This window comes from Pristis pectinata, chromosome 1 (genome assembly GCF_009764475.1).
Source record: "Pristis pectinata isolate sPriPec2 chromosome 1, sPriPec2.1.pri, whole genome shotgun sequence".
NCBI classification, from domain to species: domain Eukaryota; kingdom Metazoa; phylum Chordata; class Chondrichthyes; order Rhinopristiformes; family Pristidae; genus Pristis; species Pristis pectinata.
This window is the reverse complement of record NC_067405.1, coordinates 138,438,208-138,464,039: the sequence shown is the minus strand read 5'-3', so window position 1 is coordinate 138,464,039 and position 25,832 is coordinate 138,438,208. Positions and strand designations below refer to the sequence as shown.

The window sequence follows — 25,832 nt, the reverse complement described above, 5'->3', positions numbered from 1 at the left end:
TCCAGCACTCCCCACCGTCTTGCATCCACATCTATTTACATCTCCTCCATACAGATCAGCTGTGATTAGCAAGCCCATAACCACCCTCTCTCAACCGGCACTGCTACCACTTGCCCTGCAGTCCCTCGGTCTCCACCTTGGTACAAAGATTCTGTTATTTCCATTCCTCTTCCTTCTTTGCAACCTCAAACATACAAAGCACTCAGCCAGCTCCATCATGGGCACAACCCTCCCCTCCATCGAGGACATCTTCAAGAGGTGGCACCTCATGAAGGTGGCATCCATCACAATGGACCTTCACCATCCGGGACATGCCCTCTCCTCGTTTCTACAGGAGCCTGAAGACCCAAACTCAACAATTTAGGAACAGCTTTTCCCCTCCGCCATCAGATTCCTGAATGGTCCATGAACATCACCTCATTATTCCTTTTCTTTTATTGCATTATTTTTGTAATTTTATGTCTTTGCGCAGGACTACTGCCACAAAACAACAAATTTCACATCATACGAGTCAGTGATAATAAGTCTGATAAGTTGATTGTACTTCAAGCTAAAAGAACAAGGAACCAAGTTAGCTACCATCCTATGAAACCCTTTCAAATCTATCAGAACAAGGGTTAGGTTCAACTGTGGCACATTCCACAGACTGCCAACACTCAGTTTGTATTCACAGGAAAGGAGGGATGAAGCTGCTGGAGGAAAAAAGGAGAGGGAGTGGGGAGACTGCAAGATCAATGGGGGAGGATCCCTGGAGGATTACAGTGACCTGGGGAACATTACCTTGGGCATAGAGGGAAAGTAGCATTAAGTGGGACCTGGTGCAGGTGGGCATGTGCGCTCAGTACAATAGGTCAAGAAGCCTGGCTCAACGACACTGTGGAGTAATTACAACCAAGAGATGACCATGCAGGCCAAAAGTGCCATGAAAGCATTTACAACCCACACAATTGCCCTTGTACCCTACTTCATCTAACCCCAGCTTCAGGTCCTCCTGCTCCTTCCTACCATGGGCCTGAAACAAGAACTCTCTAGAAATGCATCACCATTCTTGCTGGCTCAGGATTACCCACCGTTTCCGGGAACAACTGCAATTCCAAACTGGTGTAGAATAGCCAGCAGCAATACACAGCGCAGCTGGAGAGAGACAGCCATTTCATAAGCATGCCTGCAAATAAGTTATTCTCCAGCTATTCACTTCCTCAGACTTCTGAAAATAAAGGATCTAATTGGTCAAAAAAAAAATGCTTAGATGCACTTCAGATCAATCAAGAGTAGTTTCAAATCAAACCTTTTGCAACTATTAAATTTCTTCCAGGTCATTATCTAATCCAGCTACATACAACTACCCCAGGCACAGGGATAGGAACAGAACATGCTGGAAACACTCAGCAAGTCGAGCTGTTACTGTGGAAAGTCAGCAATTTAGGTCAAAGACTTTTCATCAGAACATTTCAGATTTTCAGCACCTGCAGTTTTTTTAATTTTCATTTATTTCAGACACTGGCAGCCCAACAAGCCTACAAATTAAAATATCTTTATTAGTCGCGTACATCGAAACACACAGTGAAATGCAATTTTTTTTCTGCATAGTATGTTCAGGGGCAGACCGCATGTGTCGCCACGCTTCTGGCGCCAACATAGCATGCCCACAACTTCCTAACCCGTACGCCTTTGGAAAGTGGGAGGAAACCGGAGCACCCGGAGGAAACCCACGCAGACACAGGGAGAACGTACAAACTCCTTACAGACAGCAGCTGGAATTGAACCCGGGTCGCTGGCGCTGTAATAGCATTACGCTAACCACTACACTACCGTGCCTGCTATTTGAAAAAGATGGGCATCACAACAGAATCTTGAACACAAGGCAAAACGCTGTGAATGCTGAGAATCTAATTAAAAATTAAGGGGAAAAGAGCAGGAAATTCTCAGCGGTCACCTCTGTGGGGAAGGAAACAATATTTCAGGATAATGATTAATCATCCTCCAGAAACATATGCATATCGCTTCACAAATGTGTGTGAAACAGCCAGTCAGACAACATTTTCTCTATCATTAATTCTTTACTCCACCTATATAAACAAACATACAAAGCAATCTGATCTGCTCAATTGTGGACGATCTCACCCAGAGGCTGATACAGCAATACTTGGCTAGTCAAATGCAACATTGAATAAAACCAAACAGGTTTCATAAAAGTTGTTTCTCATTGACTCTTTCTTTTGGAAAATAGAAGTTGTCAACATGGAACCAAACCAATCCTTAAAAATAATGGAAAGTTGGCAAGGTCACAAACCCACTAGTCCGATACAGAAAACAAAAGCTCAGAGCATTTTAACACTGCTAGTTCCAAAGTAGGATTTGATTTTGAAATGATCAAACATAGAAGGTTTTTTTGGCCTAAGGTGCAAAGACAGCTTTTTAAAACTATTATCTAACTAGTACCACTCCTCTGCCCTCTGAAATTTTCAGAGTTACTACTGAAACCATATTTAACATATTCCAGATCAACAACTCACCTAAAGATGGATCCAAATTTTCCCTTTAAAGACAACACCCTACAAAAATTGCCAAGGACAATTTTGCTAATCAAAATTCCCTTTAAGGGCTTTTTAAAAATAATTTAACAATTACATTCAATTCTTTTTGTAATTTCCCTCCCCAACTCCAAGGAAATTTACTTGATTGTAACCTTCATTATTCCAATCATGAACCCAAAATAGCATAGTTAATTAAACGTTATTCATGTAGTAAAGGAAGGAAACACAGCAGCCACTTTTCACACAACCGGCAATGAGGTGATGTGTTCAAATATAGTGCTTAAGAAATAAATATTGACCCCAGGGCACTTGCCCACACTTTTTCCCAAAGCAGTGTCAAGGGAATTTTTTTTAAATAATAGCCACTCCAAAAACAGCAGGTGGGGCCTCTTGTTTTATAGAGCCCAAACCCAAGACCTTCTGACTTGAAGACAAGAGTGCTACTCATTAAACCACAGCCAACAGCTTTATATATGCAATAACTTAGTGCACAATTATTGGGATTTACATGTAAAGACCTGTGTTCCATCACTCCCCATAGAACTTGTATAAACACAGATAAAGATCCAAGGCATAGATAATGCAATAAGGTTAGTCAGTGGCACTGATATACATGTGCTCAGAATGCTCCATACAAGACAGCTGCAAGGTGAATATCCTCCCCTTATCTAAAGCAGCAAGGTAGGGAATAGAGCGAGTTGCACGTAATGCTCTGGTTGTATAATGTATGACCAGTTGTACCAAATCACTTAAGAGAAACAACAAGCCTTGGTCTGTACCAAGTTCACCCACCTGTGGCTCTGCAAAGAATAAATGGTGGGATTTCAGGGACCTACATAAACCTTTGGAGGTGGCAGAACAAGTTGATAAAGCCCTTGTTTAAAAAAAATATACAGTACAATTGGCACAGTAAATAAAGGCTTTGAGCAGGAAAGAAATGAGGTTTATCCTGAACTTTTATGCATAAAGGGAAGAGTTAGACCTCGGCTGAATTTGTTTCCCCAGCTTTGGGGATCCTAACTTAAAGTGGCCATGGAGAGGATGCGGAAGGAATCTACCAGAATGGTACTGGGGGCAATGGACTAAAGTTACATAGAGAGATTGGATAACATGGGACTATCCTACAATAAGGTGAGCTTTAATAGAAGGATTCAAAATTACAGTAGTAGGGAGGTTTATGGAGGTCTCTGTTAGAAGGAGTATTGATAACCAGAAGGTACACTTTTATAATAATTGACCTAAGAACCAAATGGGAGAAACAAAGTTTGATTTTTTGTTTAATTTGAAGAATTGATGAAAATGGCAACAGTAACTGGAAATGGGGATGAACAGAGGTGTACAACTCACTGGGAGCTGCTGCAGAAACAGATTGTTTATCTTTTTAAATAAGTCAATGGAAAGTGGATGCCACTGGCAAGGTCAGTAACTACTGCCCCTCCCCAAATTGTCCTTGAACTGAAATGGCTTGCTAAACCACTTGTTTGACCCCTAACTGCATTCTGAAATGACATCACATCTGGACGAGTCTGAGCAAGCTCAGCAGATTTTGTTCCCAGCAGAGGTTCTTGCATCTGCCCCTATCTAAACAAGAATCTACTTTATTTAATTAACTGAATTTGGATTCCCTACATGCCATGATGGGATTTGGATTTGTATCCAGGTGATCACTGTAAAAAACTGAGTCCAGACCCAATTTGTTAACAAGGTGCTGGATTTGGAATCCTCAAATCACTTGTGGGTTCAGTGGAGGTTATACAGGATACAATTTCATTCGGCATCTACATATCCTCCTTTGAGGATCCCAAGTGAATCTGTACTGACCTTATTACAAAAACATTGTACGGAGAGCTCTGTACCAACAAACACATACAAATTTCCTTCAACAGCAGGAGAATCCAATCAGTGCTTGGCACGAAACTGCTTTCTGAAAGCAAAGAACTGTACATCTTGCTTTGGTGAAAAAGACCCATATAAAAAAGGTACTGAGAGCATAGAATTACTATATAAAAAAAAGACATTCTTTACAATACACGACCCAAAGCCAAGCTATTTAAATAATGCAAAAGCATAATGTAGAGTTGAAATAGCCCTATTTAAGTGCTAGGCTCAGCTCAGTTAGAAGCACGATCTTTCTGAACTTAGAAAGCAATGGTTCATATCCACAAAATCTGGACTGACACTCCAGACTACCAAACACACAAGTTTGGGCAGATGCTAAAAATCTCATGGTATTATTTAGAAGAACAGCAGAGAAGCCTTGTTTGAGAGACCTGCTCTCTGCAAATTTGGTGACTTGTGTCCTACATCACAGGAAGTTATAACAGAAAAGCACCTGTAAAACACTTTGAGGTCCTAAAGTTGTGAAAGGCATTGTATAATTTCAAGTTCTTTCTTTAATTTTCTTGTGTAGTGTTTGTGATAAATATTCATTCGAAATGATACAGGAAAGATTCTCAGTTCATTTCAACTGATGCATTATATGAAAGGTGGTACACGTCAAGCTTGCTCCTTAGTTGAATGGGGGTAAATTTCAAAAAAATTACGTACTGCTTGACACAATGTCGAAATTACAATATTCTGCATGGGTACCATGCATCAACAAGCACCTGCAACCAATGCAATAGATGCCCAATTGCAGTCATGCATTTATTCCAAGGATGGTGGTCAAGGAAATGAAACCAGGTTTCTAGTGGCAAAAATTGTGCAAACTACTCTCTTCCCAAGAAACACAATAACTGTAATCAGTGCAACAAACACACACAAAATGCTGGAGGAACTCAGCAGGTCAGGCAGCATCCGTGGAGGGAAATGGACTGTCGACGTTTCGGGTCGAGACCCTTCATCAGGACTGGAAAGGAAGAGGGCAGAAGCCAGAATAAAAGGGTGGGGGAGGGGAAGGGGGAGGATTACATGTAGGCAGGTGATAGGTAAATTCAGAAGATAAGTGAAACCTGGACTCACCTATCCCTTGCCTGCACGTACCCCTCCCCCCACCTTCTTATTCCAGCTTCTGCCCTCTTCCTTTCCAGTCCTGATGAAGGGTCTCGACCCAAAACATCGACTGTTTACTTCCCTCCATAGATGCTGCCTGACCTGCTGAGTTCCTCCAGCATTTTGTGTGTGTTACTCCAGATTTCCAGCATCTGCAGAATCTCTTGCCTCAACTTTAATCAGTGAATTTCTCTTAAACTAGCATTTAAGAGGACCTTAGGCACATGAATGTGCAGAGACTGGAGGGATATGAACATCGTGTAGGCAGAAGGGATTAGTTTAGTCAGGGATTTAGTCACTAGTTTAATTAGTTCGGCGCAACATCATGCACCGAAGGGCCTGCTCCTGTGTGGTACTGTTCTCCGAGCAAAACGCTGCAAATACAACTTCAACATAGGAAGCTGGGGGATGACTTGCTTCACTGCAATTCTGTGCGTTCTGAGAGGACTGAAGAGCCCAAGGTGGGACAGACTCTGTCAGAGGTGGGGCTTGATGAGGCGAGCGAGTGGGGTGCTGCTTCCTCTGTCTACACTGGTCTACCATGTGCTCCCAGCGCATGGACTCAGGGTTCTCAATGCCATCTGGAATGGTCCTCCTCCATTCTGAGCAGTCAAAGTTGAGGGACTCACAAGTTGGCGGAGATTTTCCAAGGAAGCTTTGAGAACATCCTTGAATCATTTCATCCATCCTCAATCTCTTGCCATGAGAAAACTAGGAGTTTTGGGAAAATGGTGTCAGGCATGCAAACAACGCACCTCAAATTCAGTTCAGAAATACCTCCCTATCATACACCCACTGCACAGCAGCATGCAATCTATGATGTTAACCAACAGGACCACAATCAATGCAGATTGATGTGAAACAAAGCTGCACTGTCACGTCAACACTTTTCTCAATCCTTCTCACTGCAATATTGCAACTCATCTCCAAATAAGCTTCCTGCTGGAGCAGATCTAATATACAGGACAAACAGGCAACAGTTCAACCTACATTGTCTCCACTTACGAACCAAGGTCACCCCAATTTCAGCCATAGTTTCAAAACCTAGATTACACTTGCATATGCACACATTCAGTGGCCGATCTCCAAGATATCGTCCCAGCAACAAATCAGGACGGTGCAAGACTTTGAGAGGGAGCATGAAGGGGTGGCGTTTCCATTACACCTGCTGGCTGAAGCTTCTTGGTGATGGCAGTTGGGGTTTTGGAGCAGTCTGCAGTACATTTGCAGATGACACACTGCAACAACGTGCAGGTACGATAGTGTAGCGGTTAGCATAACGCTATTAGAGTACCAGCGACTCGGGTTCAATTCCGGCCACTGTCTGTAAGGAGTTTCTATGTTCTCCCCAGGACTGTGTGAGTTTCCTCCAGGAGCTTCAGTTTCCTCCCACGTTCCAAAGACATACAGGTTAGGAAGTTGCAGGCATGCTGTGTTGGCGCCGGAAGCGTGGCGACACTTGCAGGCTGCCCTCAGAACACTCTATGCAAAGATGCATTTCACTGTGTGTTTCGATGTACTGGTGACCAATAAAGATATCTCATCAGTGGTTAAAAGATGAAATACATGGTAGACGGCATCCTGATCACAGGAGTTCCTTTGTCCTGGGTGGTGCTGAGTTTCTTGAGCATTACTGGAGTTGTCTTGTAGATGATGGAAAGGCTTCATGGATAAGACGGAGTGAAATACACCTTTTTTCGCAGTGTTCTGGGGGCAGCCCGCAAGTGTCGCCGCGCTTCCGGTGCCAACATAGCACGCCCACAACTTCCTAACCCGTATGTCTTTGGAATGTGGGAGGAGAATGGAGCACCTGGAGGAAACCCACAGACACGGGGAGAACATACAAACTCCTTACAGACAGCGGCCAAAATTGAACCCGGGTCGCTGGCGCTGTAATAGCGTTACGCTAAACACTACATAGTATTAGGAGGTCGCTACCTGCAGAATACTCAGCCAATTATGTGCCTGGCCCAGTGAGTTTCCGGTAAAAAGTGATCACCAGGATGTTGATGGTAATACCACTGAATAGTATAATTGTTGATACATTTAACTTAATGTGTTTATAATGATTTAGCCTCTTAACAGTACACAACTGAATGATAAATAGTTGGATAACTTTTGATTTAATCACAGCTGTTCTTTCATAAATACTCATAAACCCCCTTCATCTTTGATAACTGTGTTGTTTGCCATTTCCAATGAATCATTCATATTGGTTAATTATTAATTCAGAGTAGGAAATCTAGTTAAGCTCAATTAAGAACCCTGTTTGCCTAGGCTGCTGATTGAATTCAATTCCTTATTCCAACACCAATTTTTTGGATAACAGAGGAAAAGAATCCAGCCTGTTACTTTACACAGACAAGAGTCTATATTGGAATACAGGGCATACTTCATCCACAGTATTCAGTAATACACATGGTACACATGTAAGAGGGTCATAAAGCCTCTCTCGATATTTGTTAGCACAGCCAAGCAACCAGCAGTCTCATTACTCTCACCACCCAGTGTTCTCTCCCATATTAGTCAACCCCACCAATTCAACACTGACACAAATTTAAAAATCCAATTGCAGTTTCAGAATCCCATACGTCATTTGCATCATGTTAAACTTACAGCGATGGTCAAGTCCTTCCATTACAGCAAAATCTCTTAAATCCATATATTACTACTGCTTTTGATCCATTACAATGGTTTTCTGTTCCAGACTATCTGGTGGTTGTAGTTTTAATTTCAGCTCTTTGGTTTATAAACTGATGCATAAACCAAATTACAATCATGCTGCTTAGCTGCAGTTTGTTGGTATCAAGTGAAAAATGGCTAAACATTAGATTCATGATCTCATCATCTGAATTTCATGATCTCTCGGTAATTCTTCATAAATAACAGATCACAAAACCATTTACTTGCATTTATATTGCACATTTACAGAGCTAAACATCGCGCGTTATCAAATAATATTTGGCTTGGTCTACCACTGAAAGTGCTACCAAGGTTACCATCTCTGCTTCCATGTAAGGTGGTCAGAAAGCCTCTCTAGATGTGTCACAGACAGCCAATCAGCAGTCTCACTGCTCTCACCTCTCATGTTCTCTCCCAACTCTTTCAAAACCCATCCCCTCTTTCTTCTGGAGCCTGCCCTCAATGATCAATTCTACAAATCGCTCTCCAAGATCCCAATCCCTACCAAAAATGTAGATCTGGACACCTTGCCAAACAGAAATTGTTGGGTTTGATTTATTATTGTCACATGTACAATAATAAATACAGTGAAAAGCTTTTGTCTGCGTGCCATCCAGACAGATCATTCCATAGTAGCTGACTCACCCGAATAGATTGCTTTCCCTCCACAAACACTGAAGTCCCAGCTTAGACACCTCATCTATATTCCACCCCAACTTCACTTGCAAGAAACCCCTCTCACTTCTCAACTAAAAATAGGAAGCATCTACATCAACTCTCAAATATTTCTCCCTGGTAACGTCACATACTCCGTGATTCAACATACACCTCAAACGGTCACCTACCTAGCTATAGCTCCGCTATTTTCAATGAAATTCACTCCACAAATATTCTTAACACCTCTCACTCCACCATCTGCTCCAAGCAACTTCATGAGCTATCATGGCATTCATGCTCTAAACCTTTCAATGTCTCCAGTGCTCCCTCACCTTCATCAGTAACAAATGACAGGGTGGGGAGGGGGGCAGGAAGGACCATTCTTTAAGAGATAAGATTTCTTTATTAGTCACATGTACATCAAAACACACAGTGAAATGCATCTTTTGCGTCGAGTGTTCTGGGGGCAGCCCACAAGTGTCGACACGCTTCCAGTGCCGACATAGCATGCCCACAACTTCCTAACCTGTACGTCTTTGGAAAGTGGGAGGAAACCGGAGCACCCGGAGGAGACCCACACAGACACTGGGAGAACATACGAACTCCTTACAGCAAGCAGCCAGAATTGAACCCGGGTCGCTGGCGCTGTAATAGCATTACGCTAACCACCACACTATATGCTAACCGCCACACTACTGTAACCTGACTAGACATTTCCCTGGGTTTCCTCCCTGTCACAGACATCGCCTTTATTCTCTCCATGTCTCCTTCCCCTCCACAAAACATATTTCTAGCTCGAGTCTTGAAGAGTCTTGACCCGAAACGTTGACTGTTTATTTCCCTCCATAGATGCTGCCTGACCTGCTGAGTTCCTCCAGCATTTTGTGTGTCACATTTCTAGCTTTTCCTTGTTCCGATAAAAGATCAGCAACGTTTTAATTCCATTCCTCTCTCCACAGATGCTCCCCGACCTGCTGAGTATTTCGAGCATTTGTCCATTGTTTTTAAATCTCAGATTCCCAGCATCCACAGTTTTTGCTTGAACATAGAACAGTACAGCACAATACAGGCCCTTCGGCCCACTATGTTGTGCCAACCTTTAAACCTCGCCTAAGACTATCTAACCCCTTCCTCCCACATATCCCTCTACTAGATAAGCATATGGAGGAATTTAAAATAATCTCGTGAATTTGACCAATGTACCTGCCTCCACCACCACCCGAGGCAGCGCATTCCATGCCCCAACCACACTCTGGTTGAAAAACCTTCCTCTGATATCTCCCTTGAACTTCCCACCCATTACTTTAAAGCCATGCCCTCTTATATTGAGCATTAGTGCCCTGGGAAAGAGGCGCTGGCTGTCCACTCTATCTATTCCTCTTAATATTTTGTACACCTCTATCATGTCTCCCCTCATCCTCCTCTCCAAAGAGTAAAGCCCTAGCTCCCTCCCTTGGAGGAATTGAAAGATTTAGAAGGGATCTGGGTGTCCTTACACACTAATAACTGAAAATTAACTCGCAGGTACAGGCAGTCCAACAGAAAAGCAAATAGTACATTATTCCAAGAAGATTTAAGAATAGAAAGTATCTACTGAAATTATACAAGACCCTAGTGAGACTGTACCTGGAATATTGTCAGAGTCATAGAGTACAGTAACAGTCCCTTCAGCCCACTATGTCCATGCCAACCATCTAGTACCTACCTATAGTAATCTAATTTATCAAACTTGGCCTTTAGCCTTCTCTGCCTTGGTGATTCAAGTGCTCATCTAGATGCTACTTAAATGTTGCAAGAGCCTCTGTCTCCAGAATCAACTTCAACAGTGTTCCAGATTCCAGATTCCAACTACCTGCTAGGAGAGAGGAATTCTCCTAAACTGCCCGTTACCCTAAACCTATGCCCCCTAGTTTTACATACTTCTGTTAAGGGGAAAGGTTTTCTATCTACATCCCTCGTAATTTCTACACCTCTATCAAGTGTTTCCCCCACTTGCACCCCACCAGCCACCTCCTCTCCAAGGAAAATAAGCTCAGCCTATTTCCCCCACCACCCACCACCCCCCACCACCCCAATAACTGAAAGCAGGTCTGTTCTTCCTACCAACATGTGATGGAAGGGATTGCAACAGTTCACCAGAATGATTTCTGTGATGGAGCGTTTGCCTAAAGTGGGCCTATGCTCACTAGTGTTGAGAAGAGTGAGAGGTGATCTCATTGAAACGTACAGAATTCTTATGGGGGTTGACAGAGTAGATGCAGGGATGGTGTTACTCCATCTGGGGTTTCTAAGAGGGGTCTGGCTCTCAGTACTTGGGGTGGTCGTTCAGGATCGATAACAAAAAAAAAATTTCTTCACCCAGAGGGTAGTAAATCCTTGGAATTCTCTACTCAGGAGGGCTATGGAGGTTCAGTTGATGAATATATTGAATAGAAATTAATAGGTTTTTAAGGAAATCCTGAGATACAGGGTTGGTGCAGGAAAGTGACACCAAGGTAAAAGACCATGACACTGAATTATGGAGCAGGTACAAGGAGCCGAGTGTCCTACTCCTGCTTCTTTTCCCCATGTTCACAGGTACCTTCTATCCCCTTAACTTCTTCATTTCACTAGCCTTTTCTGGACCACAAAATGATCATTTCTCCCTCAATAATTCACTGTCAAGACTTCCAGTTCCTCCTACTCTGCTCTTGACACAAACCATGACACCTCTATCACTGTCAATGTTCCTACTGCCTCACATTTACCTTTTGATGCCCCTCTCTCTGCCCAAAGTCAACCTTAATCTTAATTGACACTGAATCAGAATTGACAAGCATTCGCTTGGTTATTTTCATGTACTTGGGACACACCACTTTTTCAAGTTGTTGAATGTTTTATTGTTTGAAATGGAGCAGCAAGATGGCACAAAGTCCCACAAACAAGAACATGACCCTCACTACAATCAAGTTTCAGCTATGCTGATGGAGAGAAACATTGACAGGTGACTGGGGAGGACTCCCTCACTCTGCAAGTTAAGTGGATCTCACATCTCTCCTAAGAAAGCAGACAGAGCCTTGGTTCAATGTCCTACTTGAAAAGTATCTAATACTATTGCACTTGCTAATTTTACAACATAATAAAATTTAAAGAGATTAAAATGGTTTTTGACTGCAGAATTGTGACAAAAGTTGAATTTGCACCGAGGGATTCAAAATGCAACGTACAATTTTGAAAGCTGCCTTGATTATTCATCATACCCAGTTTCCAGGTTTCATTGCTACAGGGTCCCTGTGACTGTCCGTCTTTGCAACAGTAATTCTACACAAATCGATAATCTTTCCAAAGCACAATGCAACAGTTTTCCCCCCAAACAGAATTGCAGCAAAAACCCAACGATAAGTATCAGAAACCAGCTGAACTACAGAAAACATTGACCATTAGAATTATAGACTCTGACCTTTGAAATTTGACAGGAAACAACTTGAGCTGTAGAAGAGTCAATGTAAGAGTACAAGCAGGTCAATTACTGGAGCAAGTAATTCTGGAAGGAACTTAAAGAATTAAATCAGAAAATTGAAACACGATTCACCCTTAAGTATATCTCACCCTCCTTCACTCACTGGCATTCATCTTTAGAGAAGTAATACGAAAAGGTGGCCACAGAACATTGATCTGCAAGATGAAAAACACGATGATGCTGAAGGAACTCAGCAGGCCAGGCAGCATCCGTGGAGAAAAGCAGGCGGTCAACGTTTCAGGTCGGGACCATTCTTCAGGACTGAAGATAGGAAAAGGGGAAGCCCAACATATAGGAGGGAAAAGCAGAGCAGTGATAGGTGGACAAAAGAGGGGAGGCGGGGTGGGCACAGGGTGGTGATAGGTAGATGCAGGTAAGAGATCGTGATAGGCAGGTGTGGGGGAGGAGGGGAGAGCAGATCCACCAGGGGATGGGTCAAAGGTAAGGAGAGAAAGGGAAAAAAAAAGTAGAAAGAGAGATAGGCTAGGAAAGGGAAGAAGAGAAGCATGGTAGGGGGTGGGGGTGGGGGCGGGGGCAGTGAGCAGTGAGAATTAAAGTGGGAGAATTCAATGTTCATGCCGTTAGGCTTCAAGGTTCCCAGACGTAAAGTGAGGTGCTGTTCCTCCAGTTTGCGCCTGGAATTCTCCTGGCAGTGGAGGAGGCCGAGGACTGACATATCACACTCAGACTCATTGATGCGCAAGAAGTCTTCAAATGGCTCACAATGAAAGTAGAATCCAAATGTCATGGGGTCCAGCCCCACAATCATACAACAGTACTGAGACATTACCACATTGTTGGAAATCCCATCATTTGGAACAGGTGCTAAAGTGACAAAGCATTGTGTGCCTACTATAATGGATGTTAAAAGGTCCTATCTATTAAAAAAGATAGTCTGCATCTGCAGCTCTCCTAGCTAACACCAAAAGGCACATCTTCCCTTTAATCCCACTCTGTTACCTAGCAATGCAGTAAGCATAATAGCTACTTGACTCAAGTGACTGAGTTATTTGAGTTGAATGGACTTGGGAGTATGTTGGAGATGGAAGACAAAGAAGCCAATAACTATGATGAGATGATTTGCAAATGCAATCTCATCTTAAGCAACTGATGTAACATCCAGTGATCTCTGTGCTGTAATAGACGAGGATGCTCAAGTCCTCCTTGTTGCCCACCCAACTATACAATCTATTAAATGGCACAATACTACCATTGCTTCCATCTTGCACCAGCCCCAAACCAACGTCCTCTTCAGCAACAGTCATAAAACAACATAAAGCAATCCACCATCTTCAAGAGTATGGGGGGGGGGGGGGGGGGGGCGGGCACAGAGATAAGGATGGAGAAAGAAATAGATCTAATTGACCATCAATTTACTTGTCCAGTGAAGTTGTGTGGCAAAGCATTTAAATTAACATATCAATTCAAAGACCAGAATTTAAATGCCACCAAGGCAGTGTGGAATTTAAATGCAGTTAACAATCTGAAATTTGGAAAAATGACCAGTATAAATAATGCTGACCAGATAGTGGTGAAATTGACTTTTTTGTCCTAATAGTGTTCGTTTTTGCATAATTTATGTTTTTCTTGTGAATGTTGTGTCTCTAATCTATGTGCCTGTGATGCTGCTACTGCAAATAAGTTTTTCATTGAACCCATGCATGTGTGTACTTGGCACATGACAATAAACTCAACTTTGAAAACTCATTTGGTTTACTAATATCCTTCACAGGAAAAAAAATCTCCCATGCTTTCCTGATCAGGCCCATACATGACTGAAGACCCACAACACATGGTTGGCACTTAAGTTCCCTCTGAAGTGTTCCAGTAGGCCACTCGATGTTATCAGCATGGCAAGCAGAAAAAGAATAAGACCAGATGACCACCTGGGATTCACCTAGGCACCAAGCAGGTCCCTCCCAGCCCTGATGACCTTGCAAAATCCTCACCACCAACATCTGGGGAACGGTGTCTCAATTGGAAGAACTGTCCCTCAGACTAGTCAAGCACAGGTTCACATAAAATGCTGGAAACACTCAGCAGGTCAGGCAGCAACCGTGGAAAGAGAAACAGAGTTCACATTGCAGGTCCATGATTCTTCATCAGAACTGGAGAGAAAACAAGTCTTAAGTTGCAGAGAAGGTGGGGGAAGAGATGGATGGGATGAAGGAAATAGTCGGAAAGGAGGAGACCAAATGGGTTAATATGGCAGCAAGAGGCAGATTATTTTTCTTTGTGTTGTGTGTTATTTACAGCAGGGCCGTGGGATATGCCCAGTAAGTCGGACTGCACAGATCGAGAGAGTGAGAGAAGCAGAGCTAAATTCACAGATAGACAACCGGCAGAAATAACCACCTCTGATACAGTCAGACCAAAACAGCAAGTTACCCAAGGGTGGAGAATTCAAATTCAAGTCCAGAAATAGTCGTACTCACAAATCAGATCTTACAGTCATACTTTTCCATCACAATCACTCGGTATGCCCCATGTCACAGGCAAGACAGACCACAAAAGGTGGCAGCACGGTGGTAGATATGCAGGAAGGAGTAGTCCTTGCAGCTCTCCACCTTCACTCCAGACCTATGACTCCATCTCATGCCATCGGGTCAAATACCCATCATCTAATATCTCAATTATCAGCTACCATCCACCCTCAGCTGAAGAGTCAGTGCTCCTCCACGTAAAACAAATGCACTGAAAGCAGCAAGGGCAGAGAACACACTATAGTACAAAATGTATTATATCAACGTACTATGCACAATGGGACTTCAATGTCTTTGGTTTGGTAACACCAACACTGACTGAGCTGGCCAAGTCTTGTTGGATGTCACTGTCAGATTAGGTCTGCAGCAGATAATGAGTGAACCAACATTAGGGGTGAACCTACTTGACCTCGTTCTCACCAATCTACCTCAGGCAGGTGTACCTGTCCACAACAGCATTGCTGGATAGTGCAGTGGTCACTTCTCCGTGCAGAAGTCCCGCCTTCACAGCAAGAACACTCTCCATCGTGTTGTGAGGCATGGCACTACAATCATGCAAAATGAGATAGATTCAGACAGGTCTGGGAGTCAAAACTGAGTTTCCATGAGGTGCTGTGGACCATCAGAAGTATCCACACACCACCCTCACAGCCCCGCGTATTACTTACTCTGCCACAATCATCAACACTGGTACACAGGAGTGCAAAAGGAAGGAACGCCATTAGGTGTTGCCAACTTGAAACACCAGGAATAGTCAGAGCTAAGCATCTCGAACCAACAGATCAGATCAAAGCTGAGGTCACGACAGGTGGACAGGTGGAGAAGACGGCTCCAAGAACTTCCTCACCCTCAACGATGGCAGGGCCCCACATGTGAATGCTGGAGGCAAGGCTGAAGCATTACCACCCATGTCCAGCCAGAAATGCTAAATAAATGATCCATCTCAGCTTCCTCCTGAGATCCTCACCATCACTGGAAGCCAGCCTTCAGCCAATTTGATTCACTCCACATAATACCAAGAAATAGTTGAGAGCTGTGAATACAGCCAAGACTCTGAAGTCCACCTGGAGTGTCTCTCCCTTATAACTGAAACACATCTGGTCTTCCTACCTATTCATCATTGAGAGAATGCAGCAAAGGTTCACTAGATCGACCCGTGATGGTGCGTTTGCCCAATATGGTGTGTTTAAGCAGACTGGGCCTATGCCCACTGTACTCTTTAAGATCCACATTGCAGAACCATCCGCACCACTAGCCATGCTGTTCCAGTACAGTTACAACACAGGCATTCTGTTTGGTGGTGTAGCGGTTAGCATAACGCTATTACAGCACCAGTAACCCAGGTTCAATTCCGGCCAACGTCTGTAAGGAGTTTGTACGTTCTCCCAGTAACTGCGTGGGTTCCCTCCGGGTGCTCTGGTTTCCTCCCACATTCCAAAGACGTACGGGTTAGGAAGTTGTGGGCATGCTGTGTTGGCGCTGGAAGCATGGGACAATTGTGGGCTGCTCCCAGAACATTCTACACAAAAGATGCATTTCACTGTGTGTTTCAATGTACATGTGACTAATAAAGAAATCCCAATGTGAAAAATAGCCCAGGTATGGCCAAATCCTACCTTGCTAATCAATGAGTCTACTCAATAACCAACAAGATGATGGAGGCTGTCAACAATGCTTCAGGCAACATCTACTCACCAATAATCTGCTCACCAAAGCCCATTTTGGATTTCATCAGGACCACTCCGCTCCAGACTTCATTGCAGCCTTGGTCCCAACTTGGACCACAGAGCTGAGGGGCGAGGTGAGAGCGACTACCCTTGACGCCAAGTCAGCATTTGATCAAGCATGGCAGCTAGGAGGCTGGTAAAACTGAAGTCAATGGATCTCAAGGGGAAAACACTCCAATGACTGGAGTCATACCTCACACAAAGAAAGATGGTTGTGGGTGAAGGCGAATCATCCCAGCACCAGGACGTGCGGACCAAAGCAGATGTTCTTCAGTGCAGCATCCTACAATCAATCATCCTCAGCTGCAAAGACTTTCCTTCCATCACAAGGTCAGGAGTCAGGATGAGTGCACAATGTCCAATTCCATTCATAACTCCTCAACAAATAATATTGTCCATGCTAGCATGCAGCAAGACCTAGACATTCATGCATGGGCTGATAAATGGGCCGTAAGAGTGCCAGGTAATGATCAAAGAATAAAGTCACTTACCCTTAACACTTAATGACATAACCATCACCAAGTTCACGATAGTGTAGCGTTTAACATAACACTATTACTGCGCCAGCGACCCAGGTTCAATTCCTGCCGCTGTCTGTAAGGAGTTTGTATGTTCTCCCCATGTCTGCATGGGTTTCCTCCGGTTTCCTCCCACGTTCCAAAGACATACAGGTTAGGAGCTGTAGGCCAGAAGTTGGTGCCAGAGGAGTGACAATACTTGTAGGCTGCCCCCAGCACATTCTCAGTAACGCAAAAAGACGCATTTCACTGTGTGTTTCGATGTACGTGTGACTAATAAATAAATATCTTATATATCCAACACCATGACCCTGGGGATCACAATTGACCAGATACTCAACTAGACCAGCCACATAAATATGTGACTGTAGGAGCAAGTCAAGCACCCCAAGATCTCTCTACCATCTGCAAGTCACAAGTCAGGAGAATGATGGAATACTCTCCATTTGCCTGGATGAGTGTAGCTCCAGCAACTTCCAAGTTCATCACCACCCAAGACACAGCAGCCTAGTTGATTGTCACCATCCTAAACACTCTACCTACGGCACAAAGTGGCAGCTAAAGAAAAAAAATGAACAGCAGTTACTCACCTATGATATGTGGGAGGGAAGGGTTAGATAGATCTTAGAGCAGGATAAAATGTCAGCACAACATTGTGGGCCGAAGGGCCTGTACTGTGCTGTAGTGTTCTATATTCCAATAGCATCTCCCAAAGCCATGGTTATAAAGCCATCAAAGAGGACAAGGGTGGCAGGTCGTGGGAACATCATCACTTGTACACCATACTTATTTGGAAATATAAATCACCAGTCCTTCTGTGGGTCTAAATCCTGTGGGAATACTTTCACCAGAAGGACTTCAGCAGTCCAAGAGGATGGGCATCTTGGTGAGCATGGACCAACTGGGCTGAAGGGCCTGTTTCCATGCTGTACCACACTAAGTCTGTAGTCAGTAATCACCTCTTCATTGAAAAAAGGCCTTCTTTCATATATCAAGTATATTCTGGGGTAAAAAGGAAAATGTTTGATACAACACAGCCTGACCAGCTAAGGCAACAGAAACAATTAATGTTTCAGGTTGACAACTGTCTGACAGCATTTTGTTTTTATTTCAACTTTGCCGTTTTGCACTACAAGTATTTTCTGGATTATGTAGTTATAAGATTTCTTTATTAGTCACATGTACATCGAAACACATTCACGTGAAATGCATCTTTTGCGTAGAGTGTTCTGGGGGCAGCCTGCAAGTGTCACCTCGCTTCCGGCGCCAACATAGCATGCCCACAACTTCCTAACCCGTACGTCTTTGGAACGTGGGAGGAAACTGGAGCTCCCGGAGGAAACCCACACAGACACAGGGAGAACGTACAAACTCCTTACAGACTGCGGCCGGAATTGAACACAGGTCGCTGGCGCTGTAATAGCGTTACGCTAACCGCTGAGAGGTGTCCATTGATTATACACAAGCTCCCACAAACATCAATCCAAAAGTGAGGAAATCCCTTTTAGTTTCCTCCGCCAAGGGTGGAGTAAATACCCACCAGTGCTTAATTTCTCATCCAAGAGGGCAGTTCCAAAGGTGTAACACCACTCAGTTCTACACTTGAACGTCAGCCTAGTCTCTGGAGGCTCTGAGTCAAGTTAGAAAACTGCTTATTCACAGATGCTGCCCGACCTGCTGAGTGTTTCCAGCGTTTTACTTGGGACAATTACTCAGAGGGCCAAATGCAAAAACTAATCACGCAAATGTAAATAGAACCGGTTGATCTGCAGCAAGATCCAGCTCCAAAGGAAGCATGGTGAGAAAGGATACTTTTTAAAATTGTCACATCCCCGCGGTGAATCCGCAGCAACCCAATGTGCTGTCGGGAGTGACAAACCGAGTAGCCAACCAGAAACGCAGCATGGCCGATTGCTGTCAGAAGACCCAATAGGCAAGGGGCCCCTCAACCCCCTTCCTCCTCCTAAGATTTGGTTGTCTTGCCTACAACGTTCAAAACGTGGTTTAAATAATTGCACAAGACCTCCAGGGAGCGTCACCAAACCGCGCAATCCAAGTCGCACCCGATAGGAAAAGTTGCCATTCTCGGAACACTGAACAAAAATACAAAATAGCTGAATAAAATTTAGATCCCGCCAGCAGCACCGTGAATAATCTCCATACACGTTTAATTTAAGACACCATCTCTGACCGGATGGAGGGTGCAATGTATCCCTTTTTCTTTAAAAAAAACGTGAGGAAAACAGCGTGGTTGCCAAGAAAGAGCTACTTACTACTGTGCAAATATACAAAGCAAAAATGCTTTTGGAACTGTATTGCGCCGAACAAACTGCGCCACGTCGAAAACACAAAAAAAAATGCATGAAGTTTAAGCAAATTTGAGGCGGCAAAGTTGCATTAACCATAAAATATGTTTAAAATTACCGGATAAATAAATGGCTCGACAAAATAACAGATGCAACTCTTCCCCAAAAAATATGGCAAAGCTTCACAGTACTTACAAGATTTTCAAAAGCGCGTCCAAATATAAATTATGCACTTAAAGCTCTATTACTGGTTCTGAGACTGAGCTTCTAAGTCCTTATTTTTTTTTGATAACCACTCAGCCTTTTTTCTAAGCGGCTACTTGCACATGCACAAGCATTTCAAACAAGGCTCCGTCTTTGGAGGGTAGCAGCAGCGATGAGATTAAATTACTAAAAATAAAAAAAAGTCAAAATGACTTGGCAGTGAATGATTAAAAACAGGCTATGTGGATACACAAGACCCGTGTTTCCAACTGAATTCTTCCCACCCTCCCTCTACTAAAAACTATAGTGAAAACGAAAGACACTCCCCTAAGCGTGTCGAACACCAAAATACAGGCCCCATCCCCCTTTCGAAACCCATGCCTGTTGTAAAGCAAAGAGAACTAGACAACTTACCAAATGGTTTGCAAATCCCTTCTCGAGATTCTCCTTAATTTTAGTTGTGATTTATTTCAGATGAAAAAAATAAAAAAATATTTCCTCCGCTCCTGGAGCGAAATAGAAAGTCTCTTTGGTCTTTAGCGAAAACAGTTGGCAACAGTTGTTCCAATAATGATGAGATATTTTGCTTTCTTGTGCGCTTTTTCGTCCCCTCCTTTCTTACAGAATTGCAGTTGAAAATAAATTAGCGTCTTGATGTGCAATACTGTGCAAACTTAAAGATGATGCGCCTTTTTCTCTCTTTGTTTCTTTAATCTCTCTGCAAATCTTAAAGCTTTGAAAATGCAATTGAATATGCTAAAATATATATTATATGTGTTATCGCGGAGTGAATGTGGGGAGCTTTTTCACTACTGCTCGTCTTTTCCCTCACAAAAAAAATCCAACAACCGGTTGCAACCAGTTCTTACTGGGAGATTCCATCTTCATGTAACCAGCCGAAAAAAGACGGAAATACACGAAGCGTCGCCGAAGCCTTCGTCCCGTAAATCCTTTTATAAAAATCAAATATTGTCTAGTTAATACATTTTAACATTTAAATGATCTCATTTGTTTATTTTTGGGGGGAAAATAATACGGATCTCAGTTACAGTTTGCTCGATCTTGTGAGTTATTTCTGATCATTTAACAGAGAAAAATCCACACACACACCCCTCCCCTTTCACAACCAACGCCTGTTCAAGATTGATGGTTGGCTTTTTTCTACCTATTGTATGATATGTTTTGGAAGGGCGTGGGGACAAATCATTTCATATATTTCCACATCATGTAGCTGGATACAAATGAATGTTGTGGGATGGGAGTTAATTTGTTATTTTTTCAGTCACAGATTTTGTTACATTTTTACCGCGCACACAATGTAGCAACCGCCACAGGATGACACATGCTGTTGCAGCTCATGTTTTTGAGTAATCATCATTAGGCAGAGTTTTGGTCTTTTTTTAAATATATTTATATGAGTATATTCAGGGCAGGTGATCTAGTTTATGCTAGTTGCTTCCAAGCTTGTCTAATTACTGCCTCACCCCGCGTGCTTATTTGTTTTTTTTGTTTTAAAAACTGGTTAACGTGACCATCACCCGGGATGAACAGGATTCACGTCAAGAATAATGTGTGAAATATGATCATGTAACCTGTTGCAAAGACGTGTGCGGCGGGGCAATGCCCGTTCCTTGCGTTCGTTTTCTGCTGGTAGCGATGAATCAAATAAGTTCGCGCAGTGTAACCTCCCCAATCTCCCGCCCGCTGCGATGCTAAAGGGGCATGTTCCACTTAATTATTTTCAGTGGAAGCTACTAAACGTTGCCCCAGCACATGCCAAGCACGCCCCAACTTGGGCAGTTGGCTTCAATTAGGAGGCTAGCCGCCCAGAATCGTCCTGCAGGCTTTAGGAATTGAAGATTAACCGGCTGAGTACCGTTGCAAGACTGCATGCAAGCATTGCTTTTGAAAAAATCAACACTGCTATTTTTTTTTCTCTTTGAACTCTGCTGTTTATGACATAAAAAAAAGCATTGGCATGACCGACGGGGGGTAGAGTGGTTGGTGGCAGGAGGTCATTTGAAAGACGCACATCTTATCACATGATGGTTGGGAACCACGGCTACTTGGAACATGACGAAGTGTGATGCTCTATTCCTTTTTTGTGCATGTTTAATTCTGTTCAGACATGTTTTGAAATGTTAATGCACCACTTTCTTCTCAAGCAACACATTTTGTGTTCTTTGTATATTCGTCACCCCACACCATCCATCTGGTGCGCACCAAATGGGTGATCCAAGAGCAAACATACTGATGAATATTAGGAATGTTTATGGGGAAATTACATGCGACTGTGTCCTACGCTGAATTGAAGTTACCCAGAGGCAAAAGAGACCACAGATGCCGGAATCTAGAGCAAAAAAATCAAACTGCTGGAGGGACTCAAAAAAAACAAAACATTGTGGAAGCTTTAGAGAGGGTGCAGAGGAGATTTACCAGGATGTTGCTTGGATTGGAGAGTATGTCTTATGAGGATAGGTTGAGTGAGCTAGGGCTTTTCTCTTTGGAGAGAAGGAGGATGAGAGGTGACTCGATAGAGGTGTACAAGATGATTAGAGGTATAGATCGAGTGGACAGTCAGAGACTTTTTCACAGGGTGAAAATGGCTAACACGAGGGGGCATAATTTTAAGGTGGTTGGAGGAAGGTATAAGGGGGATGTCAGGGGTAAGTTTTTTTTACACAGAGTGGTGGGTGCATGGAATGCACTGCCTGAAGAGGTTGTGGGGGGAGATACATTAGGGACATTTAAGAGACTCTTAGACACATGAATGATAGAAAAATGGAGGGCTATGTAGGAGGGAAGGGTTAGATAGATCTACGAGCAGGATAAAATGTCGGCACAACATCGTGGGCTGAAGGGCCTGTACTGTGCTGTAGTGTTCTATGTTGGAGGAATTCAGCAGGTCAGGCAGCATCTGTGGAAGGAAATGGACAGTCGACATTTTCGGGTCAAGACCCTTCATCTGGAACTCAGTGGGTTGATCAGCATCTGTGGCAGGGAGGGGGGAGGAATTTGACCCAAAACGTCGACTGTCGATTTCCCCCACAGATGCTGCCTGACCTGCTGGGTTCCTCCAGCAGTTTGGGTTTTGTTTTGGTGAAATTGCACAATTATGGCAGAATTCTGCTAATATCAAGCCTCAAGCACAAAGAGCCAAGTCATCCAAACATTCCAGTTCCTGTGGTCTCTGGCCTCCATCTTGCCCACTCAGGCCTCCATTTTGTCTGCTCCTGTGGTCTCTGGTTTCCATCCCACCCCCTTCCTGGGTTTGTGACCTCCTCAGTCATTCCTGGGCCTTATCGAAGACTCACCTGTTTCTCCAGCAGTCCCTGCAGACCAAACAATCCAGTCACATTCCTGGGACTCCAGTGTAGCAAAGGATGTACATAGAACAGTACAGCACAATACAAGCCAAATGGGTGATCCAAGAGCAAATATACTAATGAATATTAGGAATGTTTATAGGGAAATTACATGTGACTATGTCCTATGCTGAATTGAAGTTACCCAGAGGCACAAGAGACCACAGATGCTGGAATCTGGAGCAAAAAAAATCAAACTGCTGGAGGGACTCAAAAAAAACATTGTGGGAGCTTCAGAGAGGGTGCAGAGGAGATTTACACACACAGACACACAAGATAAAGGAGCAGAAGTAGGCCATTCAGCCCATCGAGTCTGCTCCGCCACCTCACCATGAGCTCAACTATTCCTATCTAGCCCCAATATATGGCCTTTTCCCCATATCCCTTGATACCTTGACTAATTAGATACCTATAATTCCTATCTTCCTTTGATATCTCCCTTGAACTTCCCACCCATTACTTTAAAGCCATGCCCTCTTGTATTGAGCCATGCCCTCTTGTATTGATGTATGTAGGTCAAAAATACAATAGGTATTAGAATCAGAATCAAGCTTATTATCACTGAATTATATGTTGTGAAATTTGTTGTTTTGCAGCAGCAAAGACATAAAAATTACTATAAATTACAGATTAAATAAATAGTGCAAAAAAAAACGATTAATGAAGTAGTGTTCATGGATCCATGAATCATTCAGAAATCTGATGGCAGAGGGGAAGAAGCTGTTCCTGAATTGTTGAGTGTGGGTCTTCAGGCACAAGGGGCAGGTTACGATGGGCAAGCAAGCTGCACATCTTTGGGATGTGGAGGGGAACCAGAGGTACCCTGCATGATCACAGGGAGAACATGCAAACTCCTCACAAGCAGTAGCAGAGGTGAGGGTTGTACCTGGGCTGCTGGAGCTGTGAGGTAGCAGCTCTACCAAACGGTATGACTTACACGTATTGGTTTGGTTTATTATTGTCACTTGTACCAAGGTACAGTGAAAAACTCGTCTTGCATACCAATCGTACAGGTCAATTCATTACACAGTGCAGTTACATTGAGTTAGTACAGAGTGCATTGAGGTAGTACAGGTTGACATAGAATTTAAATTTAAATGTGTAGAACGATTATAGTAAAGATAATGAGTAGATCTGTAGAGAGCAGCTTGCAACGAGTCACCACGGTCCAGAAGAATTTTTAGTTTCAGCTGCTCCTCTTGCCACAACACGCAGAAATGAATATGGCTACTGATCTTTGCAAATTACCACAATAGATAGAAGTAAAATAAATGCTACTCTTCCACAGTTTTGTCTGCCTTATCTGGAACTGAGCCACAATTTTTTGGAGTTCCTTCTTCAGTTTAGATGCCCATGTTGGTATATGCACGTTTATAGGGGATTGGGGGGTAAAAACAGCCAAGTCTTGCTGAGATTATACAGGGCTTGAGACATCATTCTGGAGCACTCTGTACAGTTTTTGTCTTTATCTTGTCTGTGAGGAAGTATGTACTGGCCTTGGATTTAGAGCAGTGCAGATTTGCAAAATTGATTCCTGAGATAAGGGGGTTATCCTAGGAAGAGTGAGACTCACTGGGAAATTTAAAAGGAGTGATCTCTAAGTTTCTGGGAGGATTGACAGGGTGGGTGCTGAGGAGCTGTTTCCTTTGGCTGGGAAAGTTGACAACTGGAGGCATAATCTTGGGGTAATTCATTGGCAGTTAGAACCCAGATGGGAATAGTGGGTACAGTGGTGGCGCAATGGTTAAATTACCAGACTCACGATCCAGAGAGACACAAGAGACTGCAGATGCTGGAATCAGGAGGAGAAGACAAACTGCTGGGGGAACTCAGCAGGTCAGGCAGCATCTGTGGAGGGGAATGAACGGTCGACGTTTCAGATGGAGACCCCTCATTTGGACTGAAAGAGCAGAGGGAAGATGACGAGTGCAAAGGGGTGAGGGGGAGGTGTGGGGAAAGAACTGGCAAGAGATGGGTAGATCCAGATGAGGAGGGGAGTGGAGATAGCAACAGAGGTTGGGAGGTGATAAATGGAGTCAAGGAAGGGCTACAGATGATGGAACCTGCTGGGAAAGGAGGGTGGGTCATGGAGCCAAATAAGGGAGTTATTATGGTGGGCGTTTAGGAACTATGGAAGGGGGAGAGGAGAGGAGAGGAGAGGAGAAAGAAACTGCGTGATAAGATAAGATTTCTTTATTAGTCACATGTACATCAAAACACGCAGTGAAATGCATTTTTTTTGCGTAGAGTGTTCTGGGGCAGCCCGCAAGTGTCGCCACGCTTCCGGCGCCAACACAGCATGCCCACAACTTCCTAACCCGTACGTCTTTGGAAGGCGGGAGGAAACCGGAGCACCCGGAGGGAAACCCACGCAGACACGGGGAGAACGTACAAACTCCTTACGGACAGCAGCCGGAATTGAACCCGGGTCTCTGGCGCTGTAATAGCGTTACGCTAACCACTACGTAGAGGGCTGGGGGTGTGTAGGAGCAACTGGGTAGATCAGGAGAAGGGACAGAGGGGGACCAGGTTATCTGAAATTGGAGAATTCAATGTTCATGCCATTGGGTTGCAGACTACCCATGCGGGATATGAGGTGCTGTTCCCGTTGTATGCGTTTGGTCTCACCCTAGCAGTGGAGCAGGCCGAGGACAGTCAGGTCGGTGTGGGAACGGAGAGGACAATTGAAATGGCTTGCATCTGAGAGCGTCGGGTAATCCAGAGACCTGAGTTTGACTCCCATCACAGCAGGTGTGGAATTTAAATTCTGCCACTGAGGAACTTAGAGGGAAATAAAAACAAGTCTTAGGTAGCCATGTAGAACTACCAGACTGCTGTAAATAAAAACAACCTGGTTCACCAA

At 43.7% G+C, this 25,832-nt stretch overlaps 1 protein-coding gene across 2 annotated transcripts in view; it reads right to left on the bottom strand.

The window, feature by feature from the left end:
* The window catches only part of LOC127567479 (exportin-1-like), an 84,700-nt gene extending 64,167 nt beyond the window's left edge, over positions 1-20,533 (bottom strand). The window contains exon 1 of one of the 2 annotated variants that reach the window (XM_052010443.1): positions 20,019-20,533. The gene's annotated coding sequence lies outside the window, so the exon portion shown is untranslated. Of the gene's footprint in view, positions 1-19,595; positions 19,876-20,018 lie in introns of those variants that run through there. The other variant, XM_052010450.1, reaches the window with a different exon arrangement.
* Positions 20,534-25,832: the final 5,299 nt, after the last annotated feature.